The sequence below is a fragment of the Kogia breviceps genome, chromosome 3 (genome assembly GCF_026419965.1).
Source record: "Kogia breviceps isolate mKogBre1 chromosome 3, mKogBre1 haplotype 1, whole genome shotgun sequence".
NCBI classification, from domain to species: Eukaryota; Metazoa; Chordata; class Mammalia; order Artiodactyla; family Physeteridae; genus Kogia; species Kogia breviceps.
This window is the reverse complement of record NC_081312.1, coordinates 26,075,140-26,099,057: the sequence shown is the minus strand read 5'-3', so window position 1 is coordinate 26,099,057 and position 23,918 is coordinate 26,075,140. Positions and strand designations below refer to the sequence as shown.

At 42.9% G+C, this 23,918-nt stretch overlaps 1 long non-coding RNA gene across 3 annotated transcripts in view; it reads right to left on the bottom strand.

The window, feature by feature from the left end:
- LOC136793779 (uncharacterized) overlaps window positions 1-23,918 on the bottom strand; it is a 110,393-nt gene that overhangs the window by 38,475 nt on the left and 48,000 nt on the right. The window lies entirely within an intron of this gene.

Genomic DNA, 23,918 nt, shown 5'->3' with positions numbered 1-23,918 from the left:
AGCACGGCAGTGCTTTCCTGAGTATACCTAGATTCCAACACTCTGCAGAGCACAGCACATCTGGCTCCTGAGCGGGGAGGAACCTCCACAGAGCAGGGCCACATCTCCTCCAATGCCAGGTCAATGAGCTAAAACACAGGAACGCGGCCAGAACTTCAAGCAGCCCAGGAGGGATTAAGGTGCTCTTTTCTACAGCTTATTTTTTACCAGATAACAGATTCTCTCCATGATGAGATGTCCACTGCCTGGGACCCCACCCCTCACTAGGGCCCCACACCCCACCAGACCACATGGCTGCCCTTAAAAATGCATATCATTGATGGTCACTCTGTCTTCCATCTGCAAAGCTAAGAAGGTAACTGGCACCTTTAGGTGAGGGGCCTGGTTAACCCAGGAGTCAACAGAGAAAAATGATTTGCCTCTGATCATGGAATTTGGAATATCAGTGCTAAGTGCGGGTAGGGGGGTATCTTCAGGCCCAGCGGTCCCTTTCTGTGACCTGTGACATCACGAACCACTGGGAGCCACAGAAATCCTCCTACCTCATGAACCCCTCAGTCAAGTGAGGAGGGAGTCACCACGCGAAGGTGGCCTCACGTTTTCCCTTCTTACACTCTCACTGAGATGCTCAGTGGCAGCCCAGTTTTTTTCCTGCCCTTGGCCCAAGCCAGGAATATCTCTGTATGTGAAGAGACTGCTTTTACTCTACAGGGTGACCCAAGTACCCTAAAATGCCCTTGGAGCTGCCCAATTCTGCTTAAAGATGGCTTCGGTATTCATGCTTTATTACATATTATTATTATTATTTTAATCAATGGCTAGCATTAATATTATATGCTAGGCACTGTTTTAAGTATATTACTTGTATTAATTAATTTAATTCTCACAAGGCTCTATGAGATAAGCAGTATTATTACATCCATTTACAGGTGTGGAAATTGAGGCACAAAATGATTAATTTGCACAAGATTCTGCAGCTACTAAGTGGTAGAAAAGGGATCTTCAACAAGCCATCTGGCTCTATAGCTGCATACTCTTAAGTTTTTAAGGCTATGAATTTTCTTCTTATTTCAGCTTTAGCTATATTCCTCACCTCAGTTTGTATATTTTTCATTGTAATAATTTTCTAAATGTTATAAAATTTCAGTTTTGACTTTATTGTTAACCTAACAGTAGTTTAGAAAAGAGTTTTAAGTTTTTCAAGTGACTTAAAGTTTTTTTTCTTTTTGTTTGTTCTTATGAGTTAGAAGTCTCTGATTTCAAGGAAAAACCTCCAGCTGACTTAGTAAAAGAGAATTTTTTCAAAGGATATAAGGCTTGGTGTACTCCAAGGGCAAAAGTCCAAGTGAAACGTTTTAACAGACACAAACCAGTGAGTGGGAAGTCATCAGGAGCCTCTCTCCATGTCTAATCTCTACTCCCTCCTGTGCATCTATTTCATTCTCTTTTTTGCCAACCTATTTCTTCTGTCTTAAATTCACATGGAAGCTCATGATCACTCAAATTCTCAAATTTGTTTATTACAGGTCCAGCCACCTGAGAGATGTTATTCCCCTCTCTGTACCTCAATTACAAATTCTCAAGAATTCTGGCCCATCTGGCTCAGGTGTCCAAAAATCAATCAATCAATCAAAGCCTGTGAGGTAGGGTTAAATTACAATAAATGGTTGTTGGAAGCCCAAAGCTGGGAGACATAGTTTTGGGAAATGGGGGAAGAGTAGTTGTGACCAGATTGGACACACATAAAGGTATTCACTACTGTTTATTTTCTTATTTATTTCTGGGTTTACTACATTGTGGACAGAAAATATATTCTGTCTTATTTCTGTCTTTAGCAACTTATAGAAATTTTCTCAATTATGGCTTTTTTCTTATTTACTTTTATAGAAGGAAATGTGGTACAGTTTCCTACTGATACTGTGTCTGTCAATTTTTTACTATATTTTAATGCTACATTGTTTGGCACATAAAGTTTCAAATATATTGCATTCATTTTAAGAAGTATATTCTTTTTCTCTTGGATGCTTAGAAGTCATAGACTCTCAGGGTTGGAAGAGAGCTTAAAGGTCATTTAGTTCATTCCTTCTTCAGAAACTTAACTGCTTTTTCTAACATTCCCCCAAGTGGCCATTCAGCCATGTCCTCTCCCCCAGCCCAGGAAGCCCACTCCACTATTGGTCTGCTCCGACAACCAGAAAGTTCCTTCTCAATGAACTGGACTCTACCTTCTTGGTCTCAATTCTAACATGGAGCATCCTGTCCCATACAGCATCCCTTCACATTTTTCAGATCAGTGTCTAGAAACACAAAACCAGACCCCTCTTTCTGGATGTCTTTTCTGATAGCTTCAAATGTACTAAACATATCACAAATTCTGAAATGCCCATTGGGAAAGAAATACTTTAAACCTAAAAATCTTCTTTTTTCTGCCCCTCACTTTATGAGGGATCCTTTAAAAAGTTAGACTATGTTTTCTTTGCTTTAGTTTCCCCTCACTACGTCAGAGGTTCTAGAAACAAGGTGAAAAACAATAAGTCTAATGAGGCGGGGGAAAGAGGGAGAGAGAAAGAGAGAGGGAAGGGAAAAGAGGGAAGGGGACGGGAGGGAGGATTGGGGTGTTTATGTGTAGGAGGATGCCTACAGAGCCCTGGTGGGGCAAGCAGTGTGCTGAGAAACAGAGCCATTTAAAGAGACCACTGACCATCAGTGGAGTCGGAAGTAAATGTCAGAGGGAGAATTGCTGCTATTACCCACCTGAGCACCTCCATTAGAGGCGGGCATTCATTCTGTTTGTGTGTGCCTGTCTCCCACAACTAAGATGTAAGCCCCACAATAACCAGGGGTGGTTTTTCATTATCTTGTTCACTGCTGCCTCCTCAGTGCCCAAAACAGCTCCTGACACATAGTAGGCACTCATAAATATTTGTTGAATGGATAAATGAATTCATGAAGCTCAGCTTCCTTAAGTTAAGTATCATGCCTCTCCCATCCTTGCCTTCTGCTTTTGCCAATACAGAGCTGAGCTGGTCTCTGGGGACAGATAGTGGTAAACGAAGCTGACGAGTGTTCTCCTTGAACCCACACCCTAGTGAAAGATACAGCACAACAAGCAAGCCCATAGACCCTCAGTACCACTCAGCTAGTCAGTCACCTAAGTCTTGCCTGAATAGAACCCAGGATGGGCTCATTTTGATGGGTCAGGATGACTGATTTTGAGGGGGGAGGAAAGAAGGGAAACCCCAGTATTAACGACAATCTACTCAGCACTTAGGCATTGAGCCCTGTGCCAAATGCTCTAATACACTATCTAATCTAGTCCTTATAATAAACCCAGGATGTAGGTCTGATTATCCCCACTTTACAGATTGAGAAAACAGAGGCTCAGAGTTAAAATGTTTGTCTAGGGTCTCACAGCTAGTAAATGGCTGAGCTGAAATTTGAACTGTCTGTCACACTCTAGTGTTCTTAATCAGTCATGACTCTGCCTGAGTCGTCTGAGGACATTGGGCTCCATTAGGTTGCGGGCACTGAAAAAGGGAGAAAGGCGGTATTGGGCAGTGGCATGGGTTGTGTTCTGGTCCTGGTTGCTCTGCTTAGAGTCAGTGCGTTCTTGAGTAAGTCACTTTATCACTCCAACCTCGGTGTCCCCATCTGTTACATGAAGGGGGGGGGCAGATATAATCAACATCCCATCTAACTCTTATATTTTCTGCATCCAGAATGAGGGACTGAAATAAAAACACCATTAAACTCACACCTTTGCCTGGGCCAGAGGCCCAACTGGCACCAAGGATTCCTCACAGCTTAAAACAGTAGAGACACAGAACCCTAGATTAGAACTACATCACGAGTTAGCTGTCACACGAGGCCAGTGGCCCAGGAGACTGAGCTCAGGGTTTGGAGACGACTCTGCAGGCTATTCACTTGAGTCCAGCCTGGTTCTGAGCACACAGAAGCCCTTATGGTTTCTCTGAGTATACCCATGGTGGGCAGATGGCTATTCTGCCTGCCTCTCCATAGGCTGCGGGTTCCAATTTCATGAGACACTCCAGGGCCAGAGGGAGACCCAGATTCTCAGCTCTAATCTGCAGTTTGGAGAGTCTGAACCTTATGGAGGGTCATGGACCTCTTTGACGATTTGATTAATCTTAGAATGCTCTCCCTAGAAAAAAATCTCACAGGTGCGTACATAGCTGCTGACATGCTGTACAGCCCATCCATAGTCACCAGGCTAAGAATCCCTGGTGTAGAGGGTGAACCCTCTGATTGGACTTGCTCCAGGAATAAATCAGACTTAAGGGCTAAGGAGAGAGTCACAGCCACACAGAAGTCACTTTATTTTTGAATCATCTCATGTGATTCGAAAGCTGATATCTTTGTTTGAAGGGAAAGGGGTCTGAGAGAGAGTGAAGGGTGACATTTAAAACACACCTGCATACGGTTCTTAACCAGCTACTTTATTTTCATTACATCTGTCTCTCAGGATCTGGAGAATCTAATAGTATTTCCATTTCCTTGGTGATTTGGAAGTTCATTCTAAAACATAGATCCTCAGAACAATATTAGTCTGCAAACAGCAAGAAACGTCCCCTCTCTCCAATTATGGGCTTCCTTGCCTTTCAGCAAGCCCTGGGTTGCCCCTCCCATATATCTGGCAACCACATTTTCTGATCCACGTACACTGGGATAAACTATCCCAAATCAGAGGCAGCCAGAGGTGTTGGAAGTCCATGGGTAGGGTAGGCAGGGTATCCCACCCAGCACTGCAATGCCAAGTTTTGGATAACGCAAGATTGAACTCTGAGAAATTTTACATTTTTTTATTGGATTGGTGGATCTTCATCCTTTGGTGGTCACTAATGCTTCTGAAAATCTGATAAAGCTACACACCCCCTCATTAAAAATATACAATGAACACAGAAACAAACATTAGTAACCATTTTCAAGGGATTCACAACTTCCCTAAAGCTTACCCATGAATGCTCTAGAGGTGCACCATCCAAGGTGGTAGCCACAAGCCCCATGTGGCTCCTGAGCCCTTGAAGTGTGGCTAGTTGGAATTGAGATACACCGGAGTATAAAATGCATACTGATATTCAAAGACTTCGAATGAAAAAAAGAATGTAAATTATCTCATTAATAATTTTATATGATTGCAAATTGAAATGATATTTTGATATATTAAGGTAAATAAAATACATTATTAAAATTACTTTCACCTGTTTCACAGCCTTAGGAGACTCTGGATTCCCAAATCACAGATATTTGCTTTAGCTTCTGCCCCACCATATTCCCTACTGCCCCGTTTTCTGATGTCGTCAAGGTGGCTGTGCTAGGCAGGGCTCCCCAGGCCATACCTCTACCCTTTCCCTTCCTCATCAGCCTCGCCCAGGGCTGAAAGGAGGCTTGGGAACAGGTAGGGACCTTCCTAAGGGAGAAGGCCCCTGATCAGGCACTAGGAAGATGTCACAGCCTCTTGGCAGACACAGAGCACTGAGCCTCCAGATGTGGCCAGGGACCTTTCAGCACGAGAAATGCTCCAGGGCCAAAGTTTTGCACTTCCTGCCAGTCCACCAGCCTCAGATGAAAATCCTGAAGCCTAGGTTCTAGGGGCCACAGCTCCTAAAGACCTGGGCCCAGCTGGCCATATAAGGAATGATGCTTCCATGTCCCGCGGTATACATGAAGACCATGCAGTGGTTTCCACCACAGCCTTTGGACGTATTCTAGTTCCGGGCAATGTCAGCCACTAAGACCCAGAAATGCCATCTAGTCCAGCCCCTCATCTTACAGATGGAGAAACTAAGACTCAGATGGGTTGAGTGACTTGCCTAGCCATACCACTGCTCAGTAATATCTGCAGGGTCTAGCAGAGAGCCTGGCTCAGTAAATACATGTACCATGAATGAGTAAACAATTGCTCTGGGGAAGGGAACAGACGTCTTGCTGCACAGGTCAGTGCACATTTTGTTACCCCACTGACATCCTACCCTCACCCCTCTTTGGAAAATAGAGAATTCGTTTACTCTGTTGAGGACCACAGGGGAAGTATGCAGGAGAAAAACATAAGAAGCTAAACAGGATTTGAAAGGAGAGATTTGACCTGTGAGTGAATATTAGCTCCAATCATCCTTCCCTCCTCCATAGGGATTTTAGGGTCTCTGCAAACCCTAGGTACTCTCACCTCCAGAGACCCCATCCCACTGCTTTTATCAAACATATTCAGATGCTCCCATAGCCTATTCAAAATTTATACCTGACTATTTGAGTTGATGTACAATTAGTTATTGACATATGTTATGATTTATAGACATTTAATTAAAACATTATTAACTTTAATATTTGGGTGTGTTGTCATTGTTGTTATTGTTAAGTCTCAAATGTTTTCATAGGACTTTGCGAAACTCAGACCCCAAAGGCAGGGCAGCTATTCACCTGGTGACTCCGGTACAGCTGTAATGTTGTTTACCTCTGGTACACTTCTAATTGGCCAGTTCCCATGCCTGCCAGATGTTAAGTCTTTGAACATTACCTGTGCCCAAGGATAAAATAGCCCTGTGTTCCATGAGCTTACTTTGTCATTGGATAAGCAATAAACTTAATTAACAGTCTCAGTTTGTTCTTTCACAGAAGGAAAGAACAAGTCATATGGGTCTTAAAGAGTAACAACAGATTCCAAAAATCAGGGGTCCACGTGGGCCCCACCCTCACTGAGGATGACACACATGCCAGGAGCAGGATCCCACAGCCATTGACCGCACAAATGTTGAAGCTGCTCACTAAAAGTGATAATCAACGAACACATACACAGCACTTTAGAGTTTGTAATTTCACATACATATTTTTGCTAATAGGGTGGTGGAGAACATGATGGTGCAAATGGAGTCCCAGTGCATCTAGGCCCCTCTTCAGCTGCCATGAAGAAAACATAAATCCACATCTGGTTCATCTGAGGCATGGGGCTGTGGAGGGTAGGTGTGCCCTGAGGCCATGTAGACCCCATTCCCAGCAGCATGGACATCTTCTGAAAGATCATTAGAAATGCAAAATCCCAGGCCCCACCCCAGATCTACTGAATCAGAATCTGAAGCCCAGGTGATTCATTCATACTTTAAAAATTTGAGAAACACCGCTCTGATAGATATAGTGGTGGGCTTGAGGTCTGGAGAACTGGGTTTGCATCCCAGCTCAGCCACTTACTAGCTGCATCACCTTGGAAAATTTACTTATATCTGAGCTTCAGCATCCTCAGCTAAACAACTAAAAACAATTATAATACCCTCCTCCAATCTCTTACGAGGATTATTGGAGCATGTATGTAGAAGTGTTTTGTAATGTATTAGGTGCCAGATAAATGTAATATTTCATTTCTTTCCACCGTATGCATTTTTTCAAGTAACTCCAATGCTCTAGGGGCCAAGAGGACACAACCCTATTTCCCTTTTGATGTGAGGCTAGAGCACAGTCACATTGAAATGATAGCTGCTGCACCCATAGCTGCTCCTCCTTGGACACGGTGCTTGTCACTGTTTCCCATGGTCCCATGTGGACTTACTAGGACTAGGCAGCCTCAATGTGAGGCGAAGCCAAGCTGTTCATACGATTCCTGGGAGATCTGCCAGATTAACATTTATTAAGCCATAAAGAGGGAATATTGCAAAGAATATGGGCTTCCGAGACTAACAGATATGGCTTTAAATCCTGATTCTGCCAGTTCCTAGCTGTGACCTTGAACAAGCCAGCTCAATTTCTGAGCCTCAATTTCTTCATTTGTACAATGAAAACAATAACACAGACTTTCCTAGACTTTTTTTAAAGATAATGTACGTAAGGCATCTAATATAGCACCTGGAACATAGGTGCTCAATAAATGGTGCTGGTAGCAATAGTTACTGTTATAACCAATAAGAATTATTATAACGCTCGTTATAGAGGTCTGGTTTCCCAATGGCCATGAGGAGCTTGTCCTAGGCAAATCTTTTGGGCCAAGCATAGCTTAGGAGAAATATTCAGTAATTGACTCATTATTCAAGCACTTATTAAGCTCCAGCTGTATGCAAGGAAGCTTTGTGTGGCAACAAGAGCATAGACTCTGCTGTCAGAAGAGCCCAGTTTGCATCCCCAAGGCTCCTCCCTGCTCTAGGATTCCAGAATGTGTCAACTTGCAGTGTAAGGAAGAAGAGAAGGGTACCCTAGAGCAGGAGCAATTCTGAGGGTCATAAATCAGGTAGGATTGGTCCTTTGTTGAGGGGAAAAGATATGACTGGGGGCAACAGGGATGAAAGCGGAGGGCATAGCAGAGAGCCAGAGATAAGCCGACCTCCAGAAAAGAGCACATAGGGTAGACCCCCAACCTAAACCAGAGTAATGTTTGATTTTTTATTCTTTGAGCAGCTTGGAGCATACTGGAAGTTAATGCTGTAGAGCAGCAATTCTCAAGCTTACATGTGCATCAGAGTCACTCAGAGAGCTTGTTAAATATACAGATTAGTGGGCTATAGCCCCAGAAAATCTAATTCAGTAGGGCTTGGCATCCACACATTTAACAGTTGTTTCTAATGCAGGTGAAAGAAATTCTGCCTTAGGGACTGAAACACACTTCTTCTGACTCTAAATTCTGTTCTTTTTCTATCATCCTAAGGTCCCCTGGAAGGATGGATAGACACATGGATGGATGGATGGATGGAAAGATGGACAAAGTGAAGGACAGTTTCCCCCACATAGGTCCACAAGGCTGTGGATGCATAACAGAAACTGGGGCCCTAACCTTGTTTGTCATTACTGTCTCCTTAGCATGGTTCTGGGAAGAACCACTGAGCTCTGGAGCACTGGCCAGAGGATTCTGGGACACTGATCAAAGCCAAATTATATGATAGAAAGGGTGTGAGCTATGGAGTCAGGATCCGTGTTCAAGTAAGTCTAAGCCCTTGTACTCCCTGGTTGTATGACCACATGGAATTCACATCTTTACTGAACCGTGATTTTCTCATTTATAAAAAGAGGATAAAAGTGCCCAGCCCACAAGAGTGTTAACTACTAAAGTATAATAAATGCTAGCTAATTTCTCCAGGTAAGGACACAATTGCCAGTTCTCACTTCTTTTTCCTACCTGTTCTGAAATCCTTAAGGGGGATCTAATTACCTCTCACGTTTATGTACATACCACCTTCAGGTCCTATTTGAGTCCCGCAACAGCGTGTGGCTCTTGTGAGGTGGTTGGCGGTTATAATTCCCAACTGAGAGATAGTTGAGGCAATCAGAATGCAGAGAAGTCAAGTCACTTATCCAAGGTCACCCTGGCAACGGTTGGAGAGCTACAGATCTCAAGGGCATCTTTGGTGACATGGCTTGGGAGTATGGCGGGGTCACAGCTAAAATTAAGTTGGTCCCTTATATTTATTACTAAATTATAATTGGAAGCATTTGAATATTCAACCCCTGCGTGTCTACATCTTGCTGTCTAAGACTGGTTGGGCTGAAGGCATTCCTGGGAACTCTTGAAATCCTCTCCTCAAGTCTATTTCGTGGACTCTTTGCCCCTCTGGCCTTCAGGAGGCATTTGCATCCTGGTTTCTGAGAGAGGAGGCTCTGTGAGGGGACAGAATCTATTTATTCTAACTTGCTCTGTCGCCTCTAATGTACTGTCACACAAGTGACTTGCTGTGCAATGCTAGAAACAATAAAATGCACGATTAAGAGTGTGGCTAATGCCTCCCAGGGAGTCAGACTCTCTGGAGGTCACATTTCCCCATGAATTCATCGTCCATGGACAGTTTCCCCACGGCCTTCAGAAGGGCTCTGCTGTGGGGTGCCTATCTTGCCCTTTTTTTTCTCTTTTCCCTATGGAGTTGGGGGTTAGGTGGAAAGTGGGGAGGGGGGAATAGAGAAGGTAGAGGGACCCACTCCACCCAGTGACCCTCCAAGGTGAGAATGGACCTGTCTCACCCTTTCCATGGCGTTGTCTCTCCTCATCCTTGAGTTCAACCCTTGCTTCAAAGAGGCAAGCTCTGGCTTTTAGGACTCAAATCACCTAGGACAAATAGATCCCACTGTGCTATTACGGCTCTGATTTTTTAAGTAAGTCCAACTCTCCCTGGTTCTTTCCTTTTTTGGAGAGACTAAAGGATTCTGGTCTTCTTGGATTCTTTTAACAAACACAATTGACTTAACAAGAATGTCACTTCCCTCCAACCGCACAGTCCCAGATATTAGGGCAATATTACCCCCCTATTGTCAAGAGATGGGGGTGGCAGGGACCCAGGAAAAAACTACAAGAAGGGAATCAGCATGCATTGCATATAATCACGTGCTGTGCATTTATATGGCTATGGCTATCTCCAACCTCACCCAGCCAGATGGGTGGTGGACCCCTGGTCCGGCTGACTCTAAAGCAGTTTTCTTCCCACTGTACCTGCCCTTGGATGATCCTCTGAGGAGACCTCCTTCGGCCTTCTCTGAGGAGACCCATCAGGTCAGAGAAAGTGCAACAGCACCACTGACAACAGGAGCGTGTGACACAGCCCTGCTGGGGACTGTAATCGGGAAACTAGATCTTACTCAAGAAGCTGCATCTAAGTACCTGCCCAGGTATCCCTGAGCTCACTCTTGGAGGAGCCCATACACAGAATCCCAAATCAAGGGCACAGAAGGAAAAATCACGTACTGGGTAAACTGTGAATAGAAAGTTGGTTTTTAGTTCTTTTGTTCTCTCGAGGCTGGTTGTGTCATGCTCCCTCCTGCCTCACGTGTACCCTGCTGACACACCTGTCCTGATCCTCAGGACACCAGGTACCACATAGTTCATCTGATAAACTTACCTGAGTTCCTGGGGGTCAGCAGGACAGCCAGGGAAGCAGCGTTAACTGGGGCCTTCTGGGGCTGAGATCAGCACCTGGCATGCACCCTCACTGACCCCTACTTGGGAACTTCAAGACAAGGGGTATGGAAACCAGCCCACAGGGAGAAGGGGCTCTTTGGCACCCCTCACATCACATCCTGGCAGCTCAGGGAATGCCACTTCCGGCTCCTGTGACTCCTACCTGTCGGCTTATGCCCTAAGGAACTCCCTTACTGTCTCTCGGCCTCTGACACAGGCTCCTCTGAGGTTTGAACAGAGTGCTGGGGTCTCTCTCCACTGACAGCCAGCAACAGCTGTGCAGGATGCTGGGGCAATCACCTCCAAGATTCTCTGTCTTCTGTGGACTCCCCTTCTCTCTCATCCACAGCCCTTGCTACTCCCAACCACATACAGCCCTGGGGAAATGGGGTGCAAAAACAAACTCAGCCCTGCCCATCTCCTGCCCTCCCAAGCCAAGGAAGGTCTCCTTCAGGAGCTCATCTGGCCCCAATCCTTGAACGCTGGGTTGTAAAGGGGGCCCATCCCTAAGGAGGGCTGATTTTGAGCAAAGTCAAGCCCAACCCACTTGCAGGATAAAAGAGGCTTGGATCTGGGGGTAAAAAGAATTCCAGCCGAGCAGCTGCTCAGCCCTGGGCTGGAGAAGTGGTCAGAAGGAGGGGGCAGGGCTTCAGAATGGAGGCACAGTCCCCCTGGACGTTGCAGCTATCCCGTGCTTTCAGAGAGATCAATTAGAGGCTGTCTTACTCATAATAAAAAGAAACTGGACTTGATAAAAGAAAAAAAAGCAAAGAGTGACCGTAGGGTTCTCTGAGTAGCGACTACCGCGCTCTTTCCAGACCCGCTTCCAGTGAAGGCAAACTCAAGTTTGGGGTCAGTTCTCTCAGCCTTGTTTCCAGGCCCACGCCTATGGCATTGGTGCACCCACACTCCTGGGGCTCCCAGGAATCCGAAGACAGCCAGCAGGTTTCAGGGCAAACCAGGCTGGGTGGATTTCAAGACACGAGCTCTGCTAAACAAACCCAGAAGGCGCTTTCCGGAGGTGACAGCAGAAATGCCACAATGCAAGTTGTGAAAAATCAGACTAGCGAGTGTAAGACTAGGCACGGCATATTATTCTCCCTTTTATGTGCTTAATTTTAGGGTAGCTCAGTCAGCGCTGGGTGGGCTGGAGCGGAGCAGGGTTACGGGGAGATGGACTAACGGCTCAGAGCAGAGGTGGAAAGGCCAGAGAAAGGAGCAGGAGAGGAAAACAGCCAGGGGGAAACAAAAAAGCAGGGGGGACACTCCATGGGGCTTTGCGGCTGCAGAGCCAAACTTGCAGCTCCGACAAAGCTGACTTTAAGCTGACCTTCAGCAGCGCTTCTTAGCAATGTACACCCGGCAATCGCTGGTAAATCTTTATTAATTTTAATTGGCGGCACCCATTTATAAGAACCATTAAAAAGGATAAATTGAGCCCATCCGGCGTAATGTCTTTTGTTAATTAGTTTGTCAGCACTGTTTTAATAGCCCCTAATGACTTCATATTTCAGACCTGACATTAAAGGAGACGCTGTGAGAAAGGAAATGGTCTTATCACCGTGTACTGTAACGTTTTTCTTTTTTGAACAAAAAGTGTCCTTCCAAATGCTGACCAAGGTTAGATGTCATGTAATTCTCAAAGGCAGGTGCCCGAGGACTTCTGAGGCCCCCAAGTCCTGCCACCCAATCATTTCTCAACTTGCCTCTTTCCTCCAAGCATCTCCCATAGACATCCCCCAAACACCCATTCATTTCTTCCTTCCTCTCTTCATATATTCAACAGTTACTGAGCCCCTCAGAATCAAGGAAATATTTTGGGATGAAGTCAGGCGAGACACAGATACTTTCTAGGAAAAACGACTTAAACGCTTTGCATTCTCCATCCCACTGAAGGGCTTTACTCACAAGTTCAAGTCCATCAGTTTTTTGGGGGGGGGGACAGGAAACAAAATACGGGAGGGAAGAGAAAGAAAGACACATACTTCAGATGGGCCTTGACTCCTGGTTCCAAAGAGGTTTGCTCTAAAATCAAATGAAAAGCAAAACTCACACCCAGGTAATCTCCCAAGGAAGGAGCACAGGGGAGAGAGAGAGAGAGAGAGAACTACGTTTGGGTCTTAGCACCTTTTGCCGTGGGGTTCAAAGGAGAGGGTATAGGATGAAGCATTGAAATGTTGGAAGCTTTTAGAATTATTTACACATTTCTAAAATCTAAACCAAAAAATAGGAAATTAAGCTTTGCTAATGTGTAGTGAAAGTTTCACACCTTCACTCTGCCTTGGTTTGCATGTCCAAGGGCCCCTGTGACTCAGAGTAAGGGGTGAGGGGGGAAAGTCAGCAGCCGTGGTCCACTCAGGTTTCTGTGTGTTGTCTGCTCAGTTTACCTTTGCCTCGTTCAGTGAATTTACGGGAATATTATCCGGGTTTAACTGAATTACTCTCACAAAAAACCACAATGAGAAACTGCAGCTTAAACTGCAAGTTGACATGAAAAATGACAGAGCTGAAACTTCTCCCGGTCCTGGTACAAGCTCTTTGTCAACCATATTATGAGGTAAAAATAATGTTGCCCTAATCACATTTGACAAGCAATTGGCCAAAAAAAAATGTGTGAAAAATTATCAAGAAGACTATTTGAAATGTGGATTTACATCCACTATTATTCACGGTAAACTTTGCCCCGGGCATATTCTGTGCCTTGAGATATTAACTAATTAGTCCCGTAAATGGGACTAATTTATGCTTTATGGATAAATAAATAGACATCAGTGGAGGTGCATGCAAGTTCAAAAACATTCTTACTAGTAGGGCATGCAACCATAAAAGTCTGGAGACCACCCAAGTGTGGGACTCTTGGCAAGTACTTAACCTCCTGGATCCTCAGTTTTCTCATCTGTAACCTTGTAGGTTGTTCTAATGACTAGAGATAAAGCATTTAAAGTGCCCATCCCAGAGCCTGGCACTGGATGGAGTTTTCATCCTCATCCTCTTCATCACATCAACTAGCAATAAGTTATGATCTCTTCCAACACAGTCTCCAGCAATTATTGAATCACTGAAGATTAGAAACAAACAAACAAAACCAAAGTCTCCTTAAAAGAGACAATAAGAGTTTCTTGCAGTGCTTAAAGCTCTCTGGATGCACTTTCTCAGGAGAACTTTCTCCTCTCTCCTACCTTGCATGGATGCTGTAGAGCCGGGCCTCAGCGACTCCACCAGACAGGTCATGCACAGGGATGAAGAGGGCCTCAGGTGGACCACCTGTCTAGAGGAGTGGCTACTTCTCAGCCCCCTGCAGTAGTAGGCTTGTAGGAAGGTGGGAAGATCAGAAAGGTAGATGCTCTTAGGTGAAATCTTTCCATGTTTTAATCTTGTATCTGTCTGTTATAGTGCCTAAAATAGCACTTTGGAGGTGCATTTTGGGGGTTCTTGCAGGGTTTTCAACTTAAGGTATCCCCTATTGAAAAACAAATATTCATGAGTGCATTTGGTCTCAACTAACATCTAAAAAGAGATTTACAAGTCAGTCTTTTGAGAGTGAAATCAAAGCCAAGCAGGGGAGTGGGGAGCAGGGATAGAGTGGGAGAGGAAGAGGAAAGGGCTAAAAGACAAAGTAGGGGGTCCTGAGAGTCTGTTTAACATTACCCACACCCCCCGCTTTGCTGAGGCTGGCGCTTAGTCTTGGAGAGGGGATTATTTGCTTTTGAATATCTACACCTTCTCCTTTTCCTCCCTATATCTTCTCACTTCCCAACCCTGTCCAATCTCCTCTCCCCCAAACACACACACACACACACACACACACACACACACACACACACACAACCCACAAAGCTTCTAGTCCTCCGAATTAAAAAAAGCAAAAAGCAAAACAGAAAAGGTTAGGATGTAAACAAGATTTGAAAAACCACTAGATTCAAATACAGGACAAATTTGAAAGGAAAAAAATTGTGTGTACATGTATGCATGTGATGTGTATTGTTTACAACTTTCAGCAACAACTAATCCTCTCATGCTCCAAAAACAAACCTCTATTAGCTCACACTATGAACTAGACCTCATGCTAAGTGCCAAAGGTACTATGACAAATAAGTAATAATCCTTGTCATCAAGGAGCTTACCATTTAGGTAGCAACGTAAACAAGCACACCATGACAGAAAAATCGTTACACATTTTAACAGAGGTAAATCTATAGGAACATAGATAAGAAGGGTCCCCACCGGTTCTACTGGGGAAGTTGGTTTGGGGAAGGCCTCATAATGAGAGTGTCCCATAAAATAGATCATTCCTGAAACTTTTTTTTTTTTACTGTGTGATGCATCATAGAGAAATGAATATAAATGATGCACATGTTTCTTTTAAAATAATAAAAGAACGTCTGTGAACCCATGACCCAGCCTAAGAAATAGAACAGCTTCCATACCTTTGAAGTCCCTCTGCGTGTCCCTTTCTGGTATAATCCCTATGTTTTATTAATCAGTCCTTTATTTTTACTTATCATTTTACCACATATATATCTCACTAAACTCTACACTTTTTTGGTTTGCTTGGTTTTGAATTTTATATATATGAAGTGATGCAGTATTATGAGTTTTTTAATTCAACCTTTTGTGAGTTTTTTGAGAATTATCTACATTCATATATGTAGCTACAGTTAGTTTTTAACTGATGTATAGTAGTCTACTGTTTGAACCTAATACCTAATTTATTGATCCATTTCACCATTAATAACTATTGATATTTGGTTGTTTACAGTTTTTTGCTATTATAAACAAGGACACTGTGAACATTTTTCTATAAGTCCCCTGGTACATATGTCCCCTGCAAGAGGAACTATTACGTTGTGACTGGTATATACGAATGCAGTTGGCTTAAACATTGATTTTGTATCCAATAACTCTGCTAGATGCTCTCATTAATTGGAGAATTTTACCTGTAAATTATTTGGTATTTTTTTATAGACAACTATATCATCTGAAAATGATGTTTGTTTCTTTCTTTCAAATCCTTATATATATTCTTTCTTATTTTACTAAAATTGTTAAGACTTCTAATATGAACTTGTATGGAAGTGATGATAGCTGACATCTATGTCTAGCTCCTGATCTTAAAGAGAATGCTTTCAACATTTTACAATCAATTATGCTATTGTAGGTTTTAAAGAATACATTATTGATTCCTTTATTAGTTAAAGAATATTTCTTCTATTCATAATTTGCTAAGAGGTTTTTTTTTATCATGATTGAATTTTTAATTTGCCAAAAGTTCCTCTGCTTAAAAAAAAAGTTGTATGATTTTTTTAGCTTGAATCTGTTAATTCCTTAAGGTGAATTACCTTATTCAGTTGTCTAACATTAAACTAACCTTGCATTCATAGGAAAAACCCAATAGTTATTATCTATGTTAATGTATGTAGCTACAATTAATCAGTTTTTATTAATGTAGAGTATTGTGAACTTAGTGCCTTTTAGTCCTAGCTGGCAGTGCTTTTGCCAATAAAACTCTCATAAAGACTTTGTGGGTTTCCAGTTTATTTGATTCTGGTTTGCTTCATGTCATAGAGCTACATTCACAATTCTTTTTTAGATAGGACTCTCCTTATTTTTGGAAAATTAAAACCTTTTTGTCTAGCTGAGCAAGTCTAATAAAATCACCATAAACTTCAGAAGTCTTATCTAAGGGTCCTATAGCCACACTCTTGACTCAATCTTTACCCTGAAGCCATTACTTTGAAAATAATTTACTGGCTTCAGGAACTGGAATTAAGATGTAGTTTTGGTTCCCAGCCCGTTAAGTCCTGGCTTCTCTATAGTCATTCTAAACTCTTCTTGCAAACTGAATAATTCTTTCTTCAGCTCATCTCCCTCTTCCCATACCTTACCATAGGCAACCAAAAGAAACTAATCGAGACTTTCCACATTCTGCCTGGAAATCATCTTATCAAACTCCAGTTTCTCTGCATCCTCACCAGCATTTGATATTGTCACTAATTTGTATTTTAGCTGTTCTGATACACGTGCAATAGTTTCTCATTGTGGTTTTAATTTATAGTTCCGTGTGGTTAGTGCTATTGAATATCTTTTCACGTACTTATTTTCCATCTGTATATAATTATCAGTGGAATGTCTCTTTGTGTCTTAAGCCCATTTTCTAATTGAATTGCTGGCTTTTCTACTGTTGAGTTTTGCGATATATATATATTTTATCCTCATGAAGTCTAACTTATTGACTATTTCTTTTATGGATTATGCTTTTGGTGTCATATCTAAGAACCCTGACCAAGCCCTAGGTCCCAAAGATTTTCTCCCATGTTATCTTCTAAAAGATTTGTGACTTTACATTTAAATATATGATCTATTTTGAATTAATTATGTAAGTTATGAAACAAGGTGAGCTTCATTTTTTGGCCTATGGGTGTCCAATTGCTCCAGCATCAGTTTTTTTTTAATGTTAAGAGACTCTGAATCTTGCACACTATTATATATAGAATGGATAAACAACAAGATTCTACTGTATAGCACAGGGAACTATACTCATTATCCTGTAATAAGTCATAATGGAAAAGATATGAAAAAATATATACATGTATAACTGAATCACTTTGCTGTGCACCAGAAACTAACACTAACTAAACTAACATTAATATTGTAAATCAACTATACTTCAATAAAATTAATTTAAAGAGAAAAGAGAGACTCAAAATCATATTTAACTCCTCTGTTTTTGAAGACAATGCTCCAGTGGGGAAAAAGGGGTACTACCTCAATACTGCCAGGTGTGAGTGGAAGTTTGGATTTCTCACTCTGCTTCCATTGACATCTGGGGGGCCCTGGGAAACATAGCAGGAATCAGCTCCCAGTGTAAAGAGTAGAGTAATAGATCACAGAGCTTGCGGGCCCAAGATCAGTTCAAGAAAATACTTAGAAATATTAATGCCTTGTACAAATGTTAGCTATAATACATGGATATGTGGTGTGAGGTGCACATTCACCACCCCTTAAGAGATCATCTGTTCTAAAATCCCTGTTTTACAGATGAGCCCACTGAGGCTCAGAGAGAGACTCAAATGAATGCCAGATATACTCATAAGACCTCAAAAAAATTTAAAGTATGCAGTTATGACTAGAATTATTGCAGGGAGGAACAAGGTGTAATGGTAACTGAGCCAATCACCAGTGAACAGTGTGATTCTGAAACTGGGGTCTTAAAAGACATTGTTTTCTCTCTCAGATCACTCACTCTGAGAGAAACCAGCTACCATGTTGTGAAGATACATCAGGTGGCCGTGAGGAGAGGCCCACATGGCCAGGAACTGAAGTATCCTACCAAGAGCCAGCAAGGAACAGAGACTTCCAGTCAATGGCCCTGAGTGAACCATCTTGGAAGCAGATCCTCCCTGCCCATTCAGGCCTTCAGACAATACAGCCCCACTTGACATCTTGACCACAGCCTCATGAGAGACCATAAGCCAAAACCACCCAGCTAAGTGGATGGTTCCTCACCCGCAGAATCTAAGATAATAAATATTTGCTGTCTTCAATCACTGAGTTTTGGATACAATTTGTTATGCATCAACAGATAATAGCACAGTGAACTATTATCATAAGACCTTTTAAAACCTTTTCCCATTTCCATTTCTTGCCACCTCAGCGATCATGGCTGCCCCAGTCCATTCCAACCCGTGTCAAAATCTCAAAGTAATGAGGGCTGAGTCTTGATCCCTTCCTTTCCAACTTTGCCACATCTCAGGCGGCAACTGCTAAGCCCCACCCACCAATGCATATATGGGAGTGGCAATAGGGTCCCACACCTGCACAGCTGGACCTCAGGAACTGACAGCTACCTTCCGGCAACAGAAGACTCCCTGCACATTTTAGAGATCAGCTCTCCAATTTCAAAAACTAAAAAATTTTTTGGAAGAACTGTTTCTATTAGGTCACACTTGTGAAAATGTTTCCATTGAACTACCCCCTCAGTAACAGAGCAGAAAGTTTTAACTGGCCCTTCTGAGAGATGACCAATTTACACATCCACTGCTCCCTGACCCAACACACAGACACACAGAGGTAACATGTAATGCACCACTCGCCTCTGAATAATGGGGCTTCTGCCATGGGTATCTGATAGTTATTCTTGGGGGAAGTCAGGCTCACCTCCCACCATGGAAGCTGGAACGAGGACGTGTGACCTAATCTTGGGGCCCATGAGGATACAGAGAAGTCAGAACCATGGAGATCCTGCCTTGGTGGCAACATCCAGTTTCCAGGGCCAGCAGATGGCTGTGCCCACAGCCCCACACCCATGTCTGACAGTGAGGCCAGGCAAACGGGGCACCCAGTGTTTAACAGTGGTGGTGACAGCTCTGTCATCATTGGGCTTGTCCATGGTGCCATCTCTGCATTTCTGGGTGCCTGGTCTCCATATATGCCCCAAATGACTGCCCAGGCTTCCCAGACAGCCAGGGGTTTCCCAACAGCCCTTCCAAAAGAGCCACTTTCTGTAGGTTGCAACTAAAACCTCAGATGAGAATACACTTCTTCCCTAAATCAGACCAAGAAAACTTCGATGTAAATTCAGGACTGAGTAAGTGAATTCATGAAAACCAAAAACCCTAAATTAACTGTCATCATCACCAATTAATAGTTGTTTTCCATGAACTGTGTATTGTTTTAGGCAATGCATTACCCTAGAAATGACTTTTTTTTTAAAGTGTAACCTTCTTTTTCAGAAGAAAAAAAAAGGTACATGGGTGAGGACTTGGGAAGACAAAATCCAGAAAACCAAAGCAAAAAATGACACATGATTTATGAACTTGAGTACATAAAAGGCACAGAAAAACAGTCTTCAAAGATAGTGCAAGAAAGAGGAGAATAAAGGAAAATGTTGCTTCTTTATTAGATGGGGACAGAGAGGAATGAGTAGCAGATGATAGGAAAAAAAATATGAAATAATATTTTGATCTGGTTTGAGCTTGATCCATATCAAAAAAAATGATAAGGTGCAGAAAAGTAGAGTTAACACAGGGACTTGGAGAAAGGAAGGACAAAGTTGCAGGCAGCTTGAAGCTAGGTCAGAAGCTAAGAAAATTCATTTGAATGAGCTGAGGTCCTGTAGACATGAATCTTAGGAAACTAAGTGAAGTCATTGCCAGCAACTGCAAAATCAACAAACATGTATGGATTATTATTATTATGTTTGCAGTGCTGGCAATTGCAGACATATTCCACTCACAACAATGTTTTCCAGTAAAAATTCTTATCCCTTAATCTGCAGGTAAAGAAACTGGGTCCAGAAGTCATGTGATAGGAGTGGCATGGTCCTAGTGCATCTTTCCCACAGCTACCTTCCTAGGTGGGGAGATGAGGAAAGAGACAAAGACCCCAGAAGAACCAGCCTAGACCCTGGGACAGATTCAGGGTAGCAAGTACTGGAGGTAGGTAGTGTGCTAACTGCTGGCAGAGACAGAGAAACCAAAAGGGCCCTGGAAATCAGCTCTAGAGCCTGCCCCAACACTGCCTACTAGCTGTGTGACCTCGGGAAAGTTAATCTCCTGTTCTGGGCCTCAGTTTCCTAGTGAAATGAGGAGACGGGTCCAAGTGATCTTTGCCGTTGCTTCATATTCAAAGTCTATGATCCTGGCTAGGATCCAAAAATTCATAGAGGGATTCTAGGAAAGCTCGCAAAGCCTGAGAAAGACTATAGTTTTCCATTTACAGAACACATATATATTTCTCTGGATTTCTGTTGCGTTACCAACACCCCTTGCATCTTGAGTTTAGCACCCTGCTCCTACCTCCCTGTTTTTCCTTTGATGCATTATCCTTCCCACATCCCATGGAATTCTGATGGGGCTACCAATCCCAGTACTGACCCTACCCCTGGCCTAAGTGATTGGCCCAAAGGTTGGGCACATGACTCAAGAAGACCAATCAGAATCCTTCCCTGAATGCTTGGTGGATACAGGGGGAAAAAATGAACTGACTCCTGGGGTTGTAGGACTGATAAACATATACAGGAAATATTCTCTCATCACCCTCATCCCTACCACCACCACCCTTCCATATAGATATTTCCTCACTTTTCCACCTCACTGAGGAGGCTTATCTAGGGTAGAAGAGAAGCAGAGGCAGGAGATAATGGAAGGATGGGAGAACAGGCACTGTGGGACCACATTGCTTGAGGACCTTAAAGTCAGCTCCACTCAAGGCTTCTTAGCATGGGAACCCCCAAAGTCTACATATTTGGGGGTACCAGCTTCCTATGGCTGCTATAACAAATTACCACAAACTTAATGGTTTAAAACAACTGAAATGTATTCTCTCATAATTCAGGAGTCCCAAAGTTTGAAATCAGTATCACTGGACCAAAATCAGGCTGTCAACAGGGAAGTGCTCCCACCAGAGGCTCCAGGGGAGAATCTGTTCCTTGCTGCTTCTAGTTTCTGATGGCTGCTGGCATTCCTTGGCTGGTGGTAACATCACTCCAGTCTCAGCCTCTGTGCTCACATTGCCCCCTCTTTAGCCTGCATCAAATCTCCCCCTGCCTTCCTCCACCAGCTTGAATTCCATTTCTATTATATGCTGCAGAAAGAGTTGTAACATAATGTTGACTGCATAAATTAGGGAAATAACAGATATAAAGAAGAAAATTAAATCTCACCCCATTCACTCATTCAACTATTAATGAATGCCTAACATAGAGCAAAGTTCTGGTTAACAGGAACAAAACTGGCCTGATTTCTAACCACTGGGGCCTCATAGTCTGATGAAAGAAACAAGTAAACAAGCAAATATAAACTGCTCTGATGGAAACTATGACAATGCTTTATTGCCTTCCATTATTTTCCTATGCACATTTTTCGTTATTGCTCTATGCAGTTTTATTATCTCACTTTCTTCACTTGATTTTATATATGTAATTAGCATTGCCCATGTAATTAAGCATTCTCCTAAAGTAAGATTCTCATATTGAAATATTTCTTTGTCTGAATATGCTGTGGTATGTTTAGTCATTCTCTAATATTGTTTAAAATTCTTTTTACTCTCACAAACAATATGATGAACATCTTCACTGGAATGACTAATTGCTTCCTTAGAAAAAATTCTGAGAAATGGAGGGAGTTACTAGGTTGGAAACCGTTTTTCAAATGGTTCTGGATGAATACTGCCAGGAGTCTCTCCAGAAAGAACAGTGGTTCACAATCCTACAAAATTGCTTCACAGCGTCCTTCTCTACATTTCACTTTTTATTTTTTTAAATTTATTTAGTTAATTTATTTATTGTTTTTGGCTGCATTGGGACTTTATCGCTGCACGCGGGCTTTCTTTAGTTGCGGCGAGCGGGGGCTACTCTGTTGCAGTGTGCAGGCTTCTCACTGCGGTGGCTTCTCTTGTTGCGGAGCACGGGCTCTAGGCACATGGGCTTCAGTAGTTGTGGCACACAGGCTCAGTAGTTGTGGCTCGTGGGCTCTAGAGCACAGGCTCAGTAGTTGTGGCACACGGGCTTAGTTGCTCCACAGCATGTGGGATCTTCCTGGACCAGGGCTCAAACCCGTGTCCCCTGCATTGGCAGGCGGATTCTTAACCACTGTGCTACCTGGGAAGCCCGTCTACATTTTATTTTAAATTTCTGTCAAGTTGATGGATAAAAATTATGTCTTTTTAAAATATGTATTTTTCTGATTATTAGAGTGAATCTTTTTTTAATCTCAGCAATCAGCTTTATTTCTTCTATGAATTTTTTTCATGGCCTTTGCCATTTTTGCCCTTAGATTATTAGGTTTTTTTTTTCATGAATTGGTAACCAAATTGTCATGTTTGTGGCAAATAGTTTTTTTCTGGTTTGCCATCTACCTTTTTATTCTGTGATACTGATTTCAGACTTGTGGCATCCAGAATTATGAGAGACCACCAAGTTTGTGGTACTTTGTTACAAGGGTCACAGGAAATGAATACCTCACAAAGGGAACCCCAAATGTGAACTTTTTTTTTTTTTTTCCAAATGTGAACTTTTTAACTGAAAGAGTTCTGGCTTTGCCTCTGGAGTTACCTCCATGCCTGACAGTGGGCTTATTGTGAGGAGAGGGTCAGCACTCCAGAGGTCTTGATTCAGCCTCACAAAACACAGAAGTGAAATGTGACAATGTTCTTTTGGAGACAAAAATGCAAATTGCTCTTTGGACTGGCCTTCACCTTCATTTTATAATTTATCTTTTGTTGGTACACATATGGTTCATTCTCAAGATTTACAAGGTCTAAAAACCAGTTTTGTAAAAAATTTCCAAAAATACAATAAGTTCTCTAAATTGACACACTTCTGACAAACCTACCCTACATGATAAGAAAGACCTTGCAAGGTGAAGTGCAAGGCCCAGCTGGGAGCATGCATAGGTATGTGACAGTATGTTGCTACTCTCCATCCCCACCCCTGGAAGAGCATGAGGGTTTTGTCATCACTATTGCTGTTCATCTGCTTTCTGTGCGTTTTGGAAATCATTTAATACGACACATGTCTGAGTGTACAAAGACAGTCAAAGGGTACCCAATGGTACCCAAGCTGAGAGCCAGAGTTCAATTGCTCAGGATAAGAAAAAAGATTTTAGAGGCCATAAAAGCACAAAGAGAGAAATAGAGGAAACAGGTGCCTGGCACCTGGAAGGAAACTGAAGAAGGAATGGAGATGTTTAAAAGGAGATTTCATGAGTTTTATCACGAGGAGTGTGATGCAAGCCTTCTTCCTTCAGGGAAATATACACACCCCACAGGTGCACTTGGAATGGAGCCATCGGATGAGAAATGAAATGGTGAGAACAGCCTTGAACTGGATGCTGGTTGAGCACCAGGATGGAGGGAGAGGGCCAGCCAAGCCCAGATCACAGAGGCCCGGGGCACTCGCTGGCAGAGGAACGGTCACTCTCCGTGATGTGATCCAGGGGAAGGCAGCACTCTGGCTCACCAGCTCACATTGGGCAGGTTGGCAGGATGACACTTTTTGTGCCTCTTTTGGCTACACTGACCAGAGTAATAAGCTCATGCCTCC